The sequence below is a fragment of the Bison bison genome, unplaced genomic scaffold (genome assembly GCF_000754665.1).
Source record: "Bison bison bison isolate TAMUID 2011002044 unplaced genomic scaffold, Bison_UMD1.0 scf7180017864135, whole genome shotgun sequence".
Taxonomy (NCBI): Eukaryota; Metazoa; Chordata; class Mammalia; order Artiodactyla; family Bovidae; genus Bison; species Bison bison.
The window spans coordinates 63381-72111 of record NW_011494707.1 but is presented as its reverse complement, the minus strand read 5'-3'; positions in this window follow the sequence as shown (position 1 = coordinate 72111).

Here is an 8731-nt window from a genome sequence, read left to right as displayed (position 1 = left end):
AAACTTTACATATCCTTTGCTTTTAACTTCATTAACATTTGCAATGAAGCAGAAGCCTCCTTTCTTCCTCTTTAGAAACTTGCTTTCAACAAACATCTATTGAGTTCCCTCTTTGTGCCAGAAAGTTTTCCAGATGCTCAGGGTACAGCAGTGAATAAAACTTGCCCTAACAATGCTAAGATTTTTAGAGCAGATCAGACAATAGAAAATAAATAGTTGAGCTAGGTAATATTTTACATGAAAAGTGTTCCAATCCAAGAACATGGTATATCTCTGCATCAGTTTGTGTCATCTTTGATTTCTTTCATCAGTATCTTATAGTTTTCTGAATACAGGTCTTTTGCCTCCTTTGGAAGGTTAATTCCTAGGTATTTTGTTCTTTTTGTTGCAATGGTAAATGGCCTTGTTTCCTTTATTTCTTTTTCTGATCTTTTGTTGTTAGTGTATAGGAGTGTGAGAGATTTCTGTATATTTATTTCATATTCTGCTACATTGTCAAATTAATTGATGAGCTCTAGTAGTTTCTGGTAGCATCTTTAGGATTTTCTTTGTAGTATTGTGTCATCTGCAAACAGTGACAGTTTATTACTTATTTTCCAGTTTGGGTTTCTTTTATTTCTTTTTCTTCTCTGATTGCCATGGCTAGGACTTCCAAAATCATGTTGAATAAAGGTGGGTAGAGTGGACATCCTTGTCTTGCTCCTGAACTTAGAGGAAATGCTTTCAGTTTTTCACCACTGAGTATGTTTCCTGTGGATTTGTTGTATATGGCCTTTAATTATTTTGAGGTAGGTTCCCTCTTTGCCCACTTTCTGGGAGAGTTTTTACCATAAATGAGTGTTGAATTTTGTCAGAATCGTTTTCTGCATCTATTGAGGTGATCATGTGGTTTTTATTCTTCAGTTTGTTAACATGGTATATCATATTGACTGGTTTGCATATGCTGAAGAATCCTTGCATTCCTGGGATAAATCCCATGTGATCATGGTATATAATCCTTTTACTCTGTTGTTGGATTTGGTTTGCTAGTATTTTGTTGAAGATTTTTGTGTCTGTGTTCATCAGTGATGTTGGCCTGTAATTTTCTTTTTGTGTGTGTGATATCTTTGTCTGGTTTTGATATCAGAGTGATGGTGGCCTTGTAGAATGAGCCTGGGCATGTTCCTTCCTCTGCAATATTTTAGAAGAGTTTCAGAGGGTAGGTTTTAACTCTTATCTAAATGTTTGATAGAATTCACCTGTGAAGCCATCTGATCCTGGATTTTTGTTTGCTGGGAGTTTTTAAATCACAGTTTCTATTTCATTACTTATGATTTGTCTGTTCATATTTTCTATTTCTTCTTAATTCAGTCTTTGAAGATCGTACCTCTAAGAATTTGTCCATTTCTTCTAGAGTATCCATTTTTACTGGTGTATAGTTGCTTGTAGTAGTCTCTTATGATCTTCTGTATTTCTGTGGTGTCGGTTGTAATTTCTCCTTTTTCACTTCTAATTTTATTGATTTGATTCTTCTCCCTTTTTTTCCTTGATGAGTCTGGCTAAATGCTTATCAATTTTGTATATCTTCTCAAAGAACCAGATTTTAGTTTCATTGATCTTTACTATTGTTTTCTTTGTCTTTATTTCATTTATTTTTGAACCAATCTTTATGAATTCTTTCCAACAGTGAAGGACTTTACACCCTCACTTACACTGATGGGTAGGTCATCAATAAGGAAACACAAGCCTTAAATGACACATTAAACCTGATAGATCTAATTGATATTTATAAGACATTCCATTCAAAAGCAGCAGAAAATTTTTCTTCTCAAATGCATGTGGAACATTCCCAAGGATAGATCACAGAATCTTGGGTCAAAAATCAAGTCTTGGTAAATTTAAGAAAATTGAATTCGTATCTAGCATCTTTTCTGACCACAACACTATGAGATTAGAAATCAATTACAGGAAAAACTGTAAAAAACACAAACACATGAGGCTAAACAATATGCTACTAGAAGCCAATAGATTTACTGAAGAAACCAAAGAGGAAAATACTTAGGGGCAAATGACAATGAAAGCACAGTGATCTAAAACCTATGGGATGCAGCAAAAGCAGTTCTAAGAGGGAAGGTTATAGCAATACAGTCTTACCTTGGGAAATAAGAAAAATCTCAAATTAACAACCTAAGCTGACACCTAAAGCAATGGGAGAAAGAACGAATAAAAAAGAATGGCTGTATGTATATGTGTATAACTGATTGACTTTGCTATACAGCAGAAACTAACACAAAACTGTGACTCAACTTTACTTTGATAAAAATTTAAAAAATAAAGCAAGGAAGGAGTTTGCAACCTTAAATAGAGAAGATATGGAGAGCTTCAGTGAGAAGGTGATGTTTGAGTGAAAACTTGAGTGAGGAGAGAGAACACCCTGTAGTTATCTCTGAAACCATGTCACAGAGATGACAGAGGAAGAGGATGAAGACGGCAGAGGAAGCAAGGGCATGGGCTTCAAGGCATGATCAGAGAGCAGCAAAGAGCCTAGGTGGCTGGTTGACAAAATGAGCACGAAGATGGCACAAAATGAGGTCAGAGAGGTAACGGTGGCCCATACTATGTGGGACCTTGTAAACCACTATAACGATTTTTGCTTTTACTCAAGATGTGAAACCACCAGAAGATTTTTAGCAGAGAAATAATGTGATGGGACTTTATAACTTTTGTGTAGGATATAGACCTGGGGCCAAGGGTGGAAGCAGGAAGACCAGTTTAGAGACTAATCCAGGCTAGAGATAATGGTGGCTGGGATGAGGGTGACACCCAATGGCACCATGAAGCCAACCAGGCTGAAGGAATAACTTTTATCTGAGCATTCTAATAATGTATTTTATGCTATTCCTATTTTTAGGGTAGAGAAAAACTCATTTTTAATATGCTGGCATATTACCAGTGTTTGGATTTCATCAAATACATAGGGGTGTGCTTGAAGAATCAATATAATGCATACTGCAATTCCAAGCAGAAGCTACAGCTCTACCAATCATAGAACTTTGAATCCATGTGCTCAGGAAAATGCTGCATTTACAGTTTACAGCTAAAGTCTGGTGCCTCAGTCAGATAATGCAATCCATCCCCAGTATTGAGGACATTTCTCTTACATTTTGTAGTTGATTATGGAGATAATGGCAGATTCCATGGCTGCTCAGAGGCAGCCAGCTTAAATAATCCAGTGAAGCTCCCTCAAGGATTTCATCTCTTCTGTGCATGCCTATTACATCAAAGAGTTACTATATTGTGAGACCCTTTCAAAAACTACAAATGCCTCTGACATATTCAAAATGATGAAAATTGTCTTTGCTAAATAAAGTGTGATTAGAAAACAAATCTTGGTATTTTTTATTCAGAAGGCAGCACTATGATGTTAGATCACACATCTTTTTTGGATATTTTGGTGAGGAAAAAATAAAATCTTGCTTCCACATCAGCAAGTACTGGTGTTAGTCTTTGCCAACAGATTTGAAAGAAATCTGTCCAAGGTCACAAGCATAATGTCCCTCTTCAGAGCCACTTTTCCAAAAAGTTTCATTTGTGAAATGGGAAGAGAATATGAAGTTTTTCTACATACATAAATGTTTTCTGGTCTTCTACTAAACATCTTGAAACATGAAATTGCATTTCAGGTAGCAGTTTTCACTTATCTTTAAAAAGAACAAGGTCTCCGTTGCCACAAACTTGTTAAAGAAGTATGCATTCATGTATTGATTTACTATATGGATGTGTTAAGCCCATAGTATTCAAATTAGGGATCTACATAGATTTTCCAAGGCGTATGAGGGCATGAATGGATTTTAATGGACAAATGCTTCCATAATTTCAATTTTCTGTTAAAATTTCTCTAGACCTGAGCTACATGAGAACATACTTCAGGTTATTTTTTTTCCTTCTTTCTCTTTATAAGTACTTCTTCCACATAAAAAAGAGAAAATATATCTCATCCATCAAAAATTTAATATGCAGCTTTGCCCAAGGTGTTACAATGTCCAAGACATAAAATACTAACCCTGATTTTCAGAAAGGGATTGATTCCAATGACTAGGTAGTAAATTGTTTTGCAAGTCAGATAGTTTTTAATGAAGTTGAAGGAGGATCTAATTCAGTTTTCAGCTGATAGATCATTAAATACAATGTTTGATGAAAGGCACTGCAATTTTAAGAATATGACTTACAAAGAGTTTAGAGACTTAAGCAACATTTATAGAACTGAAACTTTTATTCTCGTTTATCTATTCATGTAAATAAGCTTTCTCAGGCTTACATCTCTAAAGATGATAAATAGAAATGATGCAAAACCCTCTCTCATTCTCCCAGAAAGGAATACTTATTCAAAGATAGATGAACCAATAGAAAAATGGCTTGATTCATCTCATTAAATGATGCAATCCCAATAAAAATAATTTTGCCTTTGTTAATTATCTATCAAAATTTGTAATATATTTATGTTGTTTTGGTAAATTATGTACTACTAATAATTATAATTAAAACTAGAATAAATTTTAAATGCTTAAAGCCTTACAGCCATAGGAAATAAATTCTAACAATGCATTCACATTTTATGGAGAGAAATAAGATTGAGTAATCAATCAAAAGACTTTTAAGCATATAATTTATATTAAATTTAGATAAAGTTCTATGGTGGTGGTGGTTTAGTTGCTAAGTCATGTCTGACTCTTGTGACCCCATGGACTCTAGCCTGTCAGGTTTCTCTGTCCATGGGATTCTCCAGGCAAGAATACTGGAGTGGGTTGCCATTTCCTTCTCAGGGGATCTTCCTGACCCAGGGATCGAAGCTGGGTCTCCTGCATTTCAGGCTATGAGGGAAAATCAAAAGACTTTTAAGCATATGCTAAGGTGAGTTGCTTCAGTTGTGTCCGACTTTGTGTGACCCCATAGATGGCAGCCCACAGGGCTCCGCCATCCCTGGGATTCTCCAGGCAAGAACACTGGAGTGGGTTGCCATTTACTTCTCCAATGCATGAAAGTGAAAAGTGAAAATTTAGATAAAGTTCTATAGGTGAAATAAAATGTCAAATTCCTCATCTGCTCATTCTTATGGCCACCTTTTCCTGTAGATCTTTTAGCATTTTTTCATAATTGTTTTCACCTCTGACCCTGAAAGTTCTAACTTCTGAGCCACCTCTCAATCTGTTTCTGTTGATTGTTTCTTCTCTTGACCATGAGTCATATTTTCTTGCATTTTTTGCACATTATAATGTTTCTTAGGAAGAACAGTTTGTATAAGGGGTAAATATAGACTGAACAAAATGGCATCTTCAAAAAGGGGAACATTTATTTCCTACCAGGTCACTAGAGTGGAAACTTATTCAATTTGAACTGTATTTGAACAGACTTGAAGCTTTTTGCACCTGTAGTCTGATTTGGCTCACCACCATTGGTTTCAGATATTTTGAGGGCATGACCCAGACTTTGCTTCCAACAAGATAGCATTGGAAAGATTCCAGAACACTTCCTGTGCTTTGGAGTTCAAAACTATGGGTGATATTTCCTTGCTTATAGCCCAGTTGATATTGGGCTTTGAGTTACTGGGGAGTTTTCTCCACTTACTAGTTCTGCCCCTGTTTTCTGCACCATGGAAACTGAACCTTCAGCCTGATTGAAACTTCCTTCACTTTTGGAGTGCTGCCATCCTGCACTACAAAGACTGGGAATGTCCTGGAAAAGCTTCTCTTACCAGCTTTTAATCTTTGGTAGCTGAAAGTTTGGAGTGCTTCAATGCATTTCCTTCAGCTCTCTTCCCATGTCCTCCATCAGTCTCCATATTTTGTGGGGTGGGAGGTTTGCATTGGAGAGAGTCTTTGTGAGCCTCAAAGAGAAATGTGTCTCAGCTTTCCTGCCCTCAGCCTCTTGCTTTGGGTATATTAACTTCTATACCCATTAAAGATCTGTGAGTAAAAGTTGGTAGGTAGGTACATATTCACAGAGTTGATTGGAGTTCCTAGGCATGTCCTCGGTCATGTCATCACAATATGGCTATGCAATATCAGTTTAATGTTTGACTGGCTTCAGTTCTTATACCTACCTATCTATGGGGGGAGCCATAAATTTCTTCTCTCCCAGGAAAAGCTTATCATCTTCTGAAATTTCCCTTATTTATGTATCTTTACAGCTTATCTGTTTTTTTTTTTTTTCTGCAGCTTATTTTATTATTATTTTTAAGATTTTTATTTGTTAAGTCAAGGGCAATGATCTATTGTGACTTTCTATATACATACCAGAAGTCCTATTCAAATATATATTAAACCTGAGAACAGTGGATATTATTCAGTATTTAGATCCCATTAGTTTCATTCTAATTGATGTTTCAACATGATTTGAAAAGATTAAATTTATACAGTATTACAAGAAGCACATCCTTCAGAACTATTTAAACTTATAATGAAAAGTTTTAGATGTCAACTTTAAAAATGTAAGGGAATACATAATTCTTAATATTTTTTGGAGGTAGTACATGATTGATCTCAGCCATAATAATAAAGGTGATCTTTTTTATTCTTTCCTGATCATGGGAGTTGTTTGACTGGCCCAGTTTTGCTTTAGGCTGTGGGTTCTCTAGGCTTAGCTCTAATCCTCTTTCTATAGGCTGTGGTGGAATGGGATCAAAGCCTTGCCAATCCCTCTCTAGATGGAAACTGAAGACATTGGAACAGCCTAGAACTCTTTTGAAGAAGAGATTTTAAAAGCTATCACTTATTAATTTTATAATTTTCATCTCAAAGATATATAATTTTTAAACATCCTTGATTCAGATAAAGCTAAATTTCCATTTTTTTCTCAAATGTAATACATTTTAGAATTATTCCTGGAAAATATTTTTTAAATTGTATAACAAATGTTTCTTTACCAAGTCAGCAATTTTAAATAGTCTGTTCCAAAATAAACACTATTCAACATATATTATAGGAAACAGATTTTGTTTTTTAGTATATCATGTGTAGATTTAATTTCCTTCTTTAAAACCTACTGCTACTGCTACTGCTAAGTTGCTTCAGTCGTGTCGGACTCTGTGCGACCCCATAGACAGCAGTCCACCAGGCTCCTCTGTCTCTGGGATTCTCCAGGCAAGAGCACCGGAGCGGGTTGCCATTTCCTTCTCCAATGCATGAAAGTGAAAAGTGAAAGTGAAGTGACTCAGTTGTGTCCAACTCTTAGCGACCCCATGGACTGCAGCCTACCAGGCTCCTCTGTCCTTGGGATTTTCCAGGCAATAGTACTGGAGTGGGGTGCCATTGAGTTTTCATTATATAAGATTCACTTTGGCATTGAATCCAGTCAGATTTAAAAGATAACAAAATTGCTTTTTTTTTAACTCAAATTTGAAGAAAAGAATGGTAATCTCTTTTTCATAGGTTGCAGACTTTGCCATTTGATAACTAAAAGCAATTTAGCAAAATTATTTGTATATCAGTTTTGGTTGCATTGTTTGTTTGTTGTTTGTTTGTGGAGTGCTTCTTATGGGTGTCAATAATTAGATAGTCCACAGTGCAAAACGGTATTTTTTCAATCTCTATCAATTCAAGACTTATAATTATCTGGCCATAAAATAGAATGAAGCTTGCTTAATATCAGACCTTATAATGTAAGTTAACTGTGTAATCATAATTAACTAAAAATTAAATGAAATAGTTTTAAATCCTCAAACACTTGAGGTAACCAAACAATTAAAATGCTGACTGTATGTCAGTCTTATATTTTGACCTAAAGTAAGTTCCCTGAAAGCTGAAGAACTGTGGTTTTCCTTTTATGTATCTATCCAACAATGTAAAAGCACCCCCAAACTTCACATTTCTCAGTAAGTCAGGATGCTCTTCCTTTACAATTAGAATATTTCATTGTAGTGCATAAGGTTCTGAATGCAGTAAATCTTAAGTTGTTGATATTTTGTGACTTTCACTTGATAACTAATGATAGCAACTAACATTCATTCTATGCCAGGCCCTGTGCCAAACTTTTTACGGAATGATCTCATTTGACTCTCTTAGCACCCTGTGAAATAAGTATTATTGTCTCTATCCTGGAAATGAGGAAGCCAAGCTTAGTGGGTCAGATAGCTTGTCTAAGCAATAACCAGTAAGTGACATAGCAAGCATTTGAACCCAGATCTGTCTCATTCCAATACCCTTGACCATACTATTTTCCAGTGTATTTTATGTGCTAAATGTTGTATGCAACTATGCTCAGTCACTCAGTCACTCAGTCATGCCCGACTCTTTATGGCCCCATGGACTGTAGCCCATCAGGCTCCTCTGTCCATGGGATTCTCCAGGCAAGAATACTGGAGCACATTGCCATTTCCTATTCCAGGGGATCTTCCCAACACAGAGACTGAACCTGTATCTCTCGTGTCTCCTGAACTGGCAGTCAGATTCTTTACCACTGGCACCACCTTGGAGGCCCATGTGCTGAATAGTCATATTCAAAGACATCAAGTGGAATAACAGACTGGTTCCAAATTGGGATGGAGTACAACAATGCTGTATATTGTCACCCCACTTATTTAACTTATATGCAGAGTACATCATGCGAAACGCCAGGATGGATGAAGCACAAGCTGGAATCAAGATTGCAGGGAGAAATATCAATAACCTCATATATGCAGATGACACCACCCTTATGGCAGAAAGCTAAGAGGAGCTAAACAGCCTCTTGATGAAAGTGAAAGAGGAGAGTGAGA